The 14,145-nt window shown below is 37.9% G+C and overlaps 1 long non-coding RNA gene across 1 annotated transcript in view; it reads right to left on the bottom strand.

Moving 5' to 3' along the window:
* Positions 1 to 1,742: 1,742 nt before the first annotated feature.
* The window catches only part of LOC134839409 (uncharacterized), an 18,767-nt gene continuing 6,364 nt past the window's right edge, over positions 1,743 to 14,145 (bottom strand). Inside the window, exons 2-4 of the long non-coding RNA XR_010162377.1 lie at positions 3,289 to 3,409; positions 2,563 to 2,803; positions 1,743 to 2,116 (exon numbers count right to left, since the gene is read on the bottom strand). This is a non-coding gene — a long non-coding RNA (uncharacterized LOC134839409). The remainder of the gene's footprint in view (positions 2,117 to 2,562; positions 2,804 to 3,288; positions 3,410 to 14,145) is intronic.

Here is a 14,145-nt window from a genome sequence, read left to right as displayed (position 1 = left end):
AAATTACATTTCGGGGGGAGGAGTAATTTTTCTACCGCCAAAAAATTTTATGTTTGTACTTGTTTTGAACAGTGGAGTGTGCAGAAATTTTTCCAGGGGGGACGGTTTTTCGAACAAACTTTGAAAATTTTGCCGATCTTTTTTTAGGTTGACCAATTTGATCTTCCGAGTTCTTCTAAAATAGTATAAGGATCCTTTTGCGTAAACAATTTTCTGCACCGCAATCAAATTACGTTTTTTCTGCGCGCACTCCTCAGTCAAAATTATCCACGTTGGCGCTAAAGGCGCCTTTAGAAAAATTTGAAGCTGTTCAGCTAAAAATGGATGTCATAAAGTTACAACCAAGTTTGGCTGGAAAAGTTGGAAAAGTTTGGCAACCAGAATTGAGGGGAGAAAGGAAAAAGCGGTTGCGCTACTGGTTTTGACACCTTGGCATTTGATTATGTCCACTGCTTATTTTCCCAAATGTAAACTACTCTTCCACTATATTAAGCAAATTTCGAACTTCATTTGCAGTTCTAGTGTTCATGGATGGAAAAAAACTGTATGTTCTGCTTCAAACAGTTGTTACGCATGTAGCTTGTGGAGGTCTTTTTGTTTTACGGTTAAAAATTATCAAATTTTTCTATGAGCTTCTGTTTTTATTGTTCCGACTTTTAGAGAAAACGGAATAACTATGCTCAGTGTAGTTTTTGTTTTTTAGTCAATTTTCACCGATCCAAATAATAGTTTTATCAAAAAAAAATAAACCTCATTGAAGATATCGACTTCCTCTTAGCTAAATTGTATCAGAAGTAGCGTTTTTCTTTGAAATTTTATAGCGAGAAAAAAAATTATCTGCTGGGGCTCGAACGCAGTATCATAGGTCGATGGGCTAACCGATGGGGCCCATGACCTGCTACTACCGGATAATTTTATCAATATAATGCAAAGCAACACTTGTTGTATCAAGTGTTAACTTGCATTATTTTGCAACGGCTATTGTGTATACTCGAAACCTGTTTATCTCTTTGCAATCGAGCAGTAAACTGATTTCTGATTCTTTCTTTCCAGAAATAGTTTAATTTTAATGTGAGAAAGAAATTAATCATTTCTATACAGAAAATACAAAAAAGTTGGCTAGCTAATCTATAGAATATTTCTATCTAGAAAAACAGCCTTTGCTGGGTACAGGTAGCTAATCGGTCGTAATGATTTCGTACGACTCAACATTTCACACTTGGATATTGTCCAAAATTTATAGGTTTTCAATATTTTCTTTTCCCAAAAACTATACTCGATATGAAATAAGGGACAGTCGGAACATTCAGGGTTTTGCCCCGATATAAAAGCAGTCTTGTTGATTATCCAATTTCTGTTTTGCTGAAACTAATTTCAGCCAATCATGTTTGAGCATTTTAATCTAAACGTCAAACTATGGCAACGATCGGTTTTGGGCCGTATAACCAAAAAGACCCGATTGTGGTCGTAGCAAAACTTAATATGTTCTCAGGAAACCACGGAGGATTGAAATCAACTCTCATTTTTTACAGACCAGTTGCAGCCTAAAAGGTTAAATTTCAAAATTTATGGTAATTCGAGTAGTTTGGGTGAACGGACATCTAACCGTCTGTACATACTGAATGTAAAACATCGGAGAAAAAGCAGCCACATACCGGATATCCTTTAAAATTGCTGCTAATTTTAGTTTTTGAGTTCGTGTTTAATGGCGCAAAACGAAAAAATATCCAAAAAAAAAAATGAAATTGAAAGAAGATTTTAGCCGCCAGAAAGTTTAACGTAACAAAACTTTACATTTGTTATATACTACATATATAACTCTTATTTATCCAAAATGAATTTATTTTGCTACAAAATAAATGCTGAACGAATCCAAAATTAATTAAAAGTTACGATTAGACGCCAGCTTTTTTTGGAAATTATAAGATCATAGTTGCTAATATCACCATCAAGCGCATTGTTCATGCTTCGTCCTTCGAACTTGGTTGGTCGCTTAGAGTTGATTCTTGTGGTATATTTTCGCAGGAAATCATTTTTGACGCCAAGTCAGATTTCTTCTTCAAAATACTCTTCCGTGGCTCCTTTCGGGGATCGAACGGTTTGATGTCTTTCAGATCTATAAAATGAAAACTCTTTGAGCTTTTGTACAATCACACATCATCATCGACTCTTTTAAATAGTTGTGCAGTCCAATTAGTGTTATGTTATTTCAGACACGGATATGCGTTTTATTTTTGATGTGATGTTAGCAAAAAATATATAAAATTTCCAAATTTTGTAACAAATTTAATCATCTTTTCTTCTTGTTTGTTTTTCGTTTTTTTTTTTCAGTTTTTTTAAATAAAGTGCAATTGTATAAGAACGCTAAATGCAAAAAAGATCACTTCTGAAATATCTGAAACCGTAATTTTTCAATGAAGTGCGGTAGGCGTGGATCTAATTCAGGAGCGAATCAAGAAAAATTCTTTCAATTCTGAAAAAAAAGAATCAAGAAAATTTCTCTTACAATTTTCTGAAATCCAGAAAATTTCTTTCGGTTCTGAAAAAAAAGCTACTTTTTACCCAATTCTTCCGAGAATATTTCCGGCAACATTTTCATGGAGTCCTCCGACATAGCCTTCAGTTTTGAGATTCCGATGCTGCCTCTTCGGACTTCCCCTCCCCCTTCGTTCGCAATGGACGCGAGAGCCGAATCGACGGCCGACTGAGAGAGCGAGTGGAGCTCGGAGTTGGACCCTGCCGATGACTCATTGTTGGAGTCGTACGAACAGTGGGCGGAGGCGGTGAACCTCTTGCGGGTGACCTTGAAACCCAATCAGTGTTTTTAATGAGAGGTGAATTTTTAATGAGAAGTGAACAAAAAATTTTGAGTTTCTCCAAAAAAATTGGAAAAATTCAACAAATTGTTTGAGATGACTCAAATTTTTTTTGTTATTTGAACGTGAGTTGAAATTTGAAAACAAAATTAAAGAATTTTCTTGTATTTTTTCGAGGGGAAGTGGGATTATCGAAAAATTGTCAAACTTCTGTCGATTTTTTTAGGGTCAACTAAATTGATTTTCAGAGCTCTCCCAAATCACTAAAAAGAACCTGTTTTCAAAAACAAAATTTCAAGAAAAAACAGGTCAAAAATGCGATTTTAGACATTTTTGGAGAATTTTGACCAAAAAAAAATGCGTTTTTTCGGCGAGCGCCTTTAGAAAAACTTTAGGCTCCGTCAGCCCAAAAATGGATATCTCAAATAGTACAAAGGGGGGAACCTTTGGGTCGGCAGGGGGTCGATGTTACCTTGATGCTGTCTCTGTTGCGGAACCGAGCTGGTCTCTGATTGGTTGTTCCTGTTGACGAATCACAAGAGGTGGACTGCTTAAATGAGTTGCTGCGGGAGTTGCTCTCCGAATCGGTGGATCTACGAAACAACAGAAAACAAAAATGATAGAAATTGAAAAAAAAAAGAATTATTTATTGAATATTCTTGACCCAATTGGATCAACCTGGGAAAAAAACAAGGGATCTCTTTAGCTATTCCCCACCCCTTTTGCAAAAGGGGAAGATTCGTTACTAGAGACAAAATTTACATATGCTTAACCATTGAATTATTTCTTTATAGGTGTGGCAGTTCGTTTCAGGGGGGTGTGGGGGGGGGTATTTAAATAGATCCAAAATAAGTTGTATCCAAAAAATATTTTTAAATAGACAAATCTACATTGCTTTTCAACCAACCATTTTGAGCCCCGATTCACTGTTTTGACAGATTAAATTGGAAAGGAGTTTCAGGTTAACTTTTAAAACAATTAGTCATCGAAAAAAATCTTATTTGAAGTTGTGTCTCGTACTTAATCAAGAAAAGTCTTGACTTATAAGACGAAAGCGTGATTAGTTCAACCGCCGATCAGCAACAAATTTTTACTGCATGGTAGTTAAAATGTATACAAGTGTCATTCGGTCGGCCGTAACAGGACGGAGCCTTGAATTTTCCGACTCTAATTCAGCGTCTTTGAAACAGCTTCTGAAAACATCATTTGAAAAACTTTTAAAAAGTGAAAAAAAAATACGATTTTTTTAGGTTTTTCAAATCCCTGCACCTTATGCTAAAAAAAGAGCTATTTTCTTAGCGTCTATTAACTTATTAACAAGACTGCTCGTATTAGGGCGACGCCATGAATTTTCCGACTGCTTTTTAAGGTCATTGGAGCACCAAGAACATGAAAAAGTTAAATGTAATAAAAAGAAATTAAAATTGAAAAAAAAAGTTTGCTTCTTTTAACAGATCAATTATGACATATAAGCTTCCTTGAAACAATTTGGAACGATTTCTAAGACGGATTAAATCTCGCTTTCGCGTTAATAGCGCGAAATATATCGCGCGTAAATTATCCCAAATTGTCCAAAATGGCCAAAATGGCAATCTTTAGACTCTTTTAACTTTACGAAAAATGATCACAGGTGAAATATATTATCAAATTTAACCTCAAGAAAACAATAGCTTTCGATTGATACAAAAAATATCCGTCAAAAACGGCTAATTAGAAAGTCGAATCTTGTCTGAAGTAAAAAAAAAACCCCACCTGAGCACAAATATTCCGTTACTTTCTTTAAGAAAGTCGGAGCAATAACAGCAATCAAGCTTCAATTCAAATTGGAACGCTTTATGAGCGGATTAAATAGCTGCATACGCTCTAATAGCATAAAACATCTCGCGCATTAATTGTCCCAAGTTAGCCAAATTGGCAGTTTTCAAAAAATATCACAGATTCACAGAATAAAAATTTAGCTCAGGACATCACCGGCTTTCAGATGGTATACAAATTTGCAAGTTTGAAAATGGTTTGTTGAAAAGGCAAAATTTGCTTGGCAAAAAAAGTACCTCGAGCACAAATCTCTCGTCACTTTCTTCGAAAGTCGGAACGTACACGTTTAAATTTTCAAATTTTCCGACCTGAATAAAAACTCAGTCAAATGGCTTCAATCTGGCCTATCCGTCGAGCAAGTTGTTTCTATGATACCCAAACTTTCCATATCATCCCTCTTCAGAACAAAAAATAAGTGTTTCAAAATACCATAGATGTTTGGTTTTTTTTGAATTTTAACACCAGAAATCCGAAACGAATCTCACATCTCGTGAAAATATGCAACGACCAATGACGGCTCATAAGATGCTAAGCAAAGATGTTGTAAAAAGACATTTTCCTATTTTGTTCAATAATTCAAAAAAAACACAATCTGAATTTCTTTTACCAGCGTCTTTTTTTGTACATGATTACGTAGACTAATATCAGGGGCGAGGTACCTAACTCAAGAAAACTTTTCGGTTAAAATTCTACCTACTTTTTGGATCAAAATCTGTAGTGGTGCCACTGGTCTTAGTCTACCTCGCTCCAAAGTCATAACTGAGTCGCGCCGAGGTCTTATCTCGGTCGCGCCAGAATTTTATTTTGGTCGCGCCAGACTCCTAAAATAGTCTCTCTAAAAAATTAATTTAGTCACGTCAAAAGTTTTAAATCAGTCACGCCAAAGTTTTTCTTTAATAAGGATAACCGGTTGCTGTGCAAGTAGCCCAGAGTGTTCCGACCATATTCTTTAAAAATTGAATTGAAAAATTTTTTCATGATGTTTTTTCAAATTAGTGATGGTTTGATTAAAAAATTTGACAAAAATCTAAGCTTTAGGCATAGTCGACAATCATAGTAAGATAAGCAAATTGTGTAACAAGTTTTGTCGAAAAATGTCCCGATAAAAAAAAACAACAAAAAAATCAAAAAGAAATTGCGGAAAATGTTTAATTTTGAAGTTTTTGAATTCAAAAGTTGCGTTTAAAAGCATGTTATTTGAATGAAAAAAGAGATGGATTAGCCTTCTTTAATAAGCCTGCTCGCTTGCTTCACTTGCTTGAAATTAGACCAAAACTCGAAAATTGTACACCGTTTTTTCTGGACGATGTTAAATTTTTTTGAATTTTTTTAGTGTCGCTCAAATTACGACTAAATTGGTTTTAATTACGACTGTCCTAATTAGGATCTGTCAGTCAGTTATTCGTCTGTTTTAAAACGTTAGTCTGCTAGCTGAAAAACTCACCCGACTCATTCCGATGACTATTTGTTACGTGATTGTGGTAATTTTGCGTGGAAAAGAGAAAAGAATCTTAGACACACCCGAACACAACTTCCTCCCCATTGTCAATGGTCACAACACGGACGCATAATTGACTGACAGTTATGAATTAGGACAATTATTTTACAATTTGTCAACAAAACCATCAATTTCAAAAACAGAAGAATTTAGGCAAAGCACAAATTTACCCAAACAACATTACCCTAATATCTCTTGACAAGTTCAGACTTGCTAACCCGCCGCACCCGATTCAATGGACAAAAATCGATTATATTGAATTGTCGTGGTCTGTCTCAATAATTTTCGAAACTTATCGATTATAATCGATTAAATTAGATTGTTATGATACTACTTTTTAATAAAAAAAATCCGAATATAACCGATTATAATCGATTATAATGAATTATTTTTTAAAGAAAATGAAACTTGTTTTCGTTGCACAATAATCCATTTTTAATCAATTAGAATCGCGCATAATTTTTCTTCGAATAAATTTGCAGAAAAACTCTTATCAGTGTCAGCTTGCTTAATTCGGGATACATTCTCTTGAATATATTTTTATTAAGTTTTTTTTTTCACATTTTTTTTCTTCAAAGTTACGAAATTTTTTTTTAAAGATTTATCGAAACAAAACATGATAATTTATGTTTATTTAATCTACCATGACTTATGAGTCTGTGGTAACTAACAATACCTCTGAGGTTTTATAGTGAAAACTGAAGTGGTTTCGAAAGAGTTTAATTAACCATAATGAAACCGTTTCTTTTCTGTTGTTAGTTTGTTACTGACTGTGTTCTTAGCCACAGGCCTGAGAGATTGACTCTCTTGGATTTCTAAAAGGTCACGTATTCTTTGACCTTGGTTTTTATAATAGAATTATATAATTTATAGATAACAATATGTATAGCACTATCAAGGTCAATATGTGATGACTATCTGATTACTGCGATAGCAGTGGCAGATGTAAGTAGCACTATCAAGGCCAATATATATGAGGACTGCATAGTTACTGCAATGGCAGTAGCAGTTGCGGTACCACATACCCCCTCGATCAAGAAAATTTTTATACTATGTTATTAAAATTTTAAATAATAATGAATAGGAGTTTTAGAACTCAGTTTAAGAAGTTTTGGCTTTGTGTATTAGATAACTCATTTTCCATCTCTCTCTTCATGTTCCTCTTCCAACTGTAACGGGATTCTCCACTCGGCGTTCCATGAACGGGTTATGTCTAGAGCTTCGCTGCCAAACTTTCTCCTAAATAGATGTTTTTCCAGCAGACCAAATTTTGTCTCCACCGAATTAGAAGCACCAGGTTTAAAATTTGCAAGCTTGATTCTATATGCTTCGAGCGCGGCTTGGATCAAGTCCAATAAGTTATTCTGGAACGAGATTGATTTCACTGAATGCTTAATCGGGTTTCCGTATCTGGATGGTCCCTTTTTCGATCTCCCGCTTTTCCGTACTGATGTTTCCTCAAGTTCGGATTCGTCAGAAAACCCCGGAGGATTCATCAATTCCTCGTCGTCTCTCGCATCCTCTCTCGAATGCAGTATCTCTGCCGCCGCGCGCTGAACTCCTCGTTCAAGTACTTGATCCGCTAATCGATTCCAGTCATTCGCCGATAAATCCTTACTATTGAAAGTGTCGAGGATTGTTTCAGGAGATGTAGTGCGTGTAATTTCTTTCTTGTTCTTGATAGTGTTCGACGAACATGCGTGGTCTGGCGCCTTCGGTTCGATTACTTCTGCTGCTGACGCAGCACTTTTATTCTGTAATATGACTTGTTGTGCGTCTTTCGTCGAGATTGGGCTCACTTTAGCCTTATTTGATTTCGAGAATGGTCCAGCCAAGTTTGGCTTCGCTCTTCGTACCGCCAAATTCAGTCCACCGCCTTGTAGGGTGTCTTTTGAAGTGATCACCGTTGGGCTATCCTGAAATTTTTCCTTCGCTGCACCTGGCTGCTCTAGCAATAAGTCTTCATCCGACTGACTCAATTCAGCCTCATCTTGTTCGTCTGATTGTCGCCTCGATTGCCTCTGTTGTTTTTTCTTAGGCTCTTCTCCCGATGGGGATCGTCTATTGTTGTTTTTCTCCTTATCATGCACCGCAACCTTAACCTTTGCAATATCGCTTTTCCGGTAAATGGACCCTGCAGCCGTCTTAATTGTGGAAGGCGTTTCGGCCACGACCCTTCCCTTTAGAGGTTTCGTGAGGGCCTTACCGCTCTTCCTCCCCTCGTCTTTTCGTATCAGGATTGGTGACGACTGACGTTGCTGAGAAATGGCCTCCGGTTTATCTTCAACGAACCCCCGCTCCCACGAGTATAGCATTTCTTTGCGTAGCTCGGGATTAATGGTACTCGTCTCATCCACAGTACGCTTTAGGTCGTTTGCCGAAGTATCACGTCGAGTCTGGTTCCATCTTGCATTGGCCTCCAGAAGCTCTTTTAGGGCCCGCGCTCTTTCTCGGTCCTTTGCCGAGACGACTTGCTCTTTGAATAATGGACTCACATCTCGGCTGTTTTGTCCCTTCCGGACAATCTTTAAGTTGTCACGAGATTGGTCGATTCTCTTTTTGAGTTGCGAAGCCGTCAAGGCGGAGCGCTCCAGATGTTCCTTATCTAAACGATCAGAGTTTTGTAAGAACCTATCACTGAGAATTTTAAATTCTGTTTTTGGCAATCGCCCAAAGTGCGCTTCAAATGGCGACATTTGAATTGTCTTCTGTTTTATCCAACGAAGGTCGCGAATTATCGTACTCAAGCACAATTTTATCGACGGTACATTTTCATCGAGTAACATTACTCCCAACCTTCTCTTGATGGTTTGTATAGTGCGTTCTACTAAGCCGCATCCGCGATGGTCGCCAACTGGACAAAATTTTTGTTCAATGTTATTGTCGGAGCAAAATTTTTTCATTGCTTTGCCCTTGAACCCGGAAAATTGATCCGTTCTAATTGATTCAGGTATTCCATGTATATCAATATATGAGCGAAGAAATTTTATTGACGACTTTCCCCCTGTTGATTTAGTGATTTTTACTGAAGGAAATTTAGAATACCTATCTATTGCTACCAACAGATAAATCTTTTTTCCTTTGAAATCTTCAAGCGGGCCAGCATAGTCTAATTGAATTTCTTGACCTGGCTGCGTGAGCAGCGGCAGAGGCTTCGTAGCATTTTTTGGTATGATGTATTTTGCATTCTTACCATAGCGGGTGCAACTTCTGCATTCCTCTGCAAGGTTGACGATATCCTTGTGCATGTGCGGCCACCACAGGTACCTTGACACATCTAGCATCGCTTCCTGGCCTGGGTGACCGCGGTGAATTCTCTTTAGGACTGCCAAACGCAATTGTTCCGGGACAGCTAATCTGTTGTCAACCAGGATGCAGTCGTCCACAACTGAGAGTTGGTGCCAGAGAGGGTTGGTATATGGACCCATCAGCTCGAAGCTGTGTCGATCGTTCCTCTCAATGACCCGCCGCAGCCTGTCCATCCAGGCGTCTTCTGATATCAGCTCCGCTAATAGGCTTCTATCAAATAGTTTGTTTAGGTTGTCCAGACTGATATCAGTACGCACGTTATTTTGATCTGGTATGCCTTTCCTGGAAGCGTGACATGTCTTTTCCTTTTTAATTAAGCTGACTTCTGGGCTTTCCGAAGGGCTCTCGGCTGTTAAGTCCACTTCAATAATTTGGGGGATTTCACTTTGGGTATTCAATTGTGATGACTGGTCACCTCGATTACAATCTGCCAAGGCTGTCTGTGCCTCTAATTCAAGTAGACTTGTCTGTGCCTCTAATTCAAGTAGACTTTTTGGATTGTCTGGTCTTTCTGCCCCTATGAGGTCCCAAAATGACATCAGGGTTGTTCCACTAGTTCCAGACGCCTTTCCAGATTGTATTTCTTTAAGTCCTCTAGGCTTTATCGTCTTTCTCACTGGTCTCCACTCAACTTGCGGTATATCTGAATCAGAATCGTCTGACTCCTGTCGACTGCATGCAGCACCTCTCTTTACCATCCGTGTTCGAGAGAAGGTGGTTTCTGTTACTTGTTCCGTTAGTTGATCGTCCTCCCTCTGATTTCCGTTCTGTTTATTTTTCATCTTCTTTGATTTTCCTGTTTCACTTCTTTCCATTTTTTTCGATGACGCCGTTTCCTTAGGTTCTAATTGTTTGGAGTTTAATTTATTTTTGAGTTTTGAAATATCGACCAACTGTTTCTCACGAGCTATTCTGTCCAATGTGTTTTTGTGCTTCTCAACTGTTTGAAAACTTGAGTTTTGACCGTTCTCGTTCCGGTCGAGCTTTGTCCGGTTTTGAACAAACTGGTTGTCATAGCAACCGCGTGATGAGCTGTCTTTACAGTAGTTAATTTCTCTTGATGTTCTAGAATGTTCTGGAATGTTCATAGTGCTACTTTGGTTTGTTTCACTAGACCGACTGTTTAAACAGTCGAGTGCTTTATGGAAACTTTCTATAGACGTTACTACGAATCTCTCATCCAGTTCCGATTCTGGCCACGGTTCTCCATTAGGTTCTCTTGACAAGTAGTCAACGATACCCATATCCCTTCCGGGAATATGAGTAATTTTAAATTGGAAGGGCAATAATCGGTCAACCCACCTAGTCAAACGAGATTGATACGTTTTATTTGATCTATGTTCTCCCAAAGCTGATGTCAATGCCTTGTGGTCAGTTGCTATGACAAATTCTCTCCCTAGTAGATAATGTTTGAAACGATCTACCGCCCAAACTACTGCTAATAGCTCAAGTTCATTGGTAGAATATTTTTTTTCTTGAGCATTTAAATACCGGGAAGCGAATGCGATCGGTATCCAATCGCTCTGATGAGACCATTGTTCTAAAGTAGCTCCGAGCCCACTATGACTTGCATCGCATTTTACTCTAGATTGCTTTGCTGGATCGTAATAGTTTAACAAGGCTATATTAGCAACTGCCCTTTTTATGTCCTCAAAAATTACTGAGTGTTGATCGTTCCACTCAAATTTTTTAACTGGTAACCGGACATTTTTCATCTTCTTTTTTTCATTTTCTTCTTTCAGTAGTGGTCTAAGTTTTTCAGTTAAACTAGCCGCATTTGGGATAAATTTCGCTAAGTGGTTGATGCTACCCATGAACGATCTGAGTTGCTTTAATGATTTGGGGGTTGAAGGTTTGCAATTGCCTCCGTTTTAGTAACTTTTGGAATTATACCCTGTATTGACAAATTATGACCTAACCAGTTCACTGCGGGCTGCAGGAATTCGCATTTCGAAATTTTTAATGCGAGATTTTCGTCGTCCAACTTTTGCAACACATTGTGTACTAATTTCTCGTGCTCTTTAGCTTCCCCCTTTGAAACAATTAGAATATCATCCAAGAAACAAAAGGTATTCTTTGCGTGGTTTAGTGTTCTATCAATCGCTTTCTGGAATTCGGCTGGCATATCTGCCAACCCGTAGAAACCTGTCAGAAATCTGTACGTACCCGTTGCATTATCCCCTATTATATTGAAATTGCATTGTTTTGCTGTTTCAGCAGTTAGTTTTATCTGGCTATAAGCATATTTCAGGTCTAACACGGTGAAAAAGAGAGAGCCTTCTGATGCTGATGTGATGATCTGGCTAACCCCATCAATCAGTTCGTCCACATTAGGCATCTGGTATTTATTTTTGTACAACTGTCTATTAATGGGTTTGGCGTCCAAGGCTAATTTAATAGAATCGTCTTTTTTTACTGTGATAACAATTGGGGCAATAAAACAATCGCTTGTGCATTTGTCTAATTTCGCAATGTGTCCCTCTGTGAGCAGCTTGTCTAGTTCTGTTTGAACTTTATCCTGAATGTGTATAGGAATTCTCCTACCTTTCTCTTGAATAGGGCACAGAGGATATTTAAATTTTGTACTCACCATGTGATTTTTTGATTCCCCTTGTCTATCGAATAGATCTTTGAACTTCTTATAAAAGTAAATCTTCCAACTATCTGACTGTTCGCACAGTAACACATCAAACCTGGACCTTCGTGTTGGAGCCGATTTTTGCGTGGTTTGAATTCCTAGTTTACTCTGAAGATCTAAACCTAATATGCACCGCATACGTCTCTCTGTGACCAGTAACATCGCTCCCAACACTTCCCAACCTGCCGAACGTAGATTGGCTTTTAACGCTCCTAATATTAGAATAGGTCGTTTATTATAATCCACAAACTGCGCGGACAGGTTCAGCTTTTCTGCCGGAATACATTTTGAATTCGAAGGTCCTTCCAGAATCTGTTTCGTTGTTGCCCAATTCAGGAGTGATACTGGACTGCCAGTATCTATAGTCATATTCAAAATATGACTATCAATCTTAACCAAAGCTTTAAGTGCTTTAATTTGATGCGATTTGGGATTTCTGCGAATTTCGATCTTTTCAATTTTACCCGACTTCTCCGTCAATGCTCTATTCTGACCTCTTTCGTTATTGTACGCATTTTCCGAAATCCTTTTTGTGATGTACTTTTCTATGTCCATGATGGAAGTGCACTCTTCCTCTACTGACATGATTTCAAAATCATCACATGAATCGAATGTTTGTATAAGATTGCACTCTTCCCCCGAGCTCGAATCTTCATTTGCAATTTCGTTAATTTGTTGAGACCTACACATTTTAGCGAAGTGATTAGGTTTGTTACAATTTTTACATGTTTTGCCCATTGCCGGACAATTTTTTAAATGATTCTCTACAAATGCTCTACCGCATCTCGTACATTGTTTTTGATCTCCTTTACCTTTTGGAGGTTTATTTTCGTACTGTTTTCTTCTGTTTTGATTTTGACGTCTAGGGTTATACCCTTTGTTTCCGATTGCCATAATTGGTTCTTGTTTAATCTTCATCTGTGGAGTTGTAAACAGTCCTGAGCTGTTTGTGTTTGAAGATTTTTGGAATGCTTGAGTTGTTTGTTTGCTATATTCAAACTTTAGTGCACGTTTTAACACTTCTTCTGGAGAGAATGTTTCGAAAGTCAATGTGTCTTGGAGGACAGCATTTTTCATTCTTGAGATGAATAAATCTCGTACCAATTCTTCTAACAACGCTCCCAATTCAGCCTTTGCTGCTTGTGCAGTCAGTGCGGCATGAAAAGATTCCAACGTTTCATTTGATTCGTGGGATCGTGTGAACAGTTTGTATCTCTCATAGGTAATACATTTCGTTTTCTCAAATGAGAGTTTTGCTAATCGAATTATATCGCGAAACCCTAGTTTGGATATTTCTGTGTGAGGGTTCTTTTGTATAAATTTTTTCTTCCCTTCTGCTCCTAAAGCGAGGAATAATCTCGATGTTAGCCGTTTGCCCACTTCGTGATAGAATACATTGTGTCCCACTCTAGGTCCTCTTAGTGTCCGTTCTTCATTTTCTTGAACCACTCTATCTCGAGCCAATCTGTTCCGAGCTTCTCTTTCTGTTGTCGCAATCTCATCCTCGTTTTGTGCTGGTGTTTCAGGAGTTGGTAAAGGTTCTTCTAATACCGGTTTAGGTTCTTGTAACATTATTTCTGGATCCACATTCTCTTTAACTGTAACAGCTAATAGGAACTGGTCAAGCCACGTTTCAAAACTCCAAGGTGGGTCTGAATTTGCGGATGCCCCAAAATACTGGGATTCCTAGATCAGTCCTATTATCCTGAGCAGTGAAACCGGATCCTGCTGGCTGCGCCATGTGGTAACTAACAATACCTCTGAGGTTTTATAGTGAAAACTGAAGTGGTTTCGAAAGAGTTTAATTAACCATAATGAAACCGTTTCTTTTCTGTTGTTAGTTTGTTACTGACTGTGGTCTTAGCCACAGGCCTGAGAGATTGACTCTCTTGGATTTCTAAAAGGTCACGTATTCTTTGACCTTGGTTTTTATAATAGAATTATATAATTTATAGATAACAATATGTATAGCACTATCAAGGTCAATATGTGATGACTATCTGATTACTGCGATAGCAGTGGCAGATGTAAGTAGCACTATCAAGGCCAATATATATGAGGACTGCATA

This window comes from Symsagittifera roscoffensis, chromosome 2 (genome assembly GCF_963678635.1).
Source record: "Symsagittifera roscoffensis chromosome 2, txSymRosc1.1, whole genome shotgun sequence".
In the NCBI taxonomy this organism is placed as follows: Eukaryota; Metazoa; Xenacoelomorpha; order Acoela; family Convolutidae; genus Symsagittifera; species Symsagittifera roscoffensis.
Note: the sequence above shows the minus strand (reverse complement) of the source record. Positions and strands in the feature narration are given on the sequence as shown.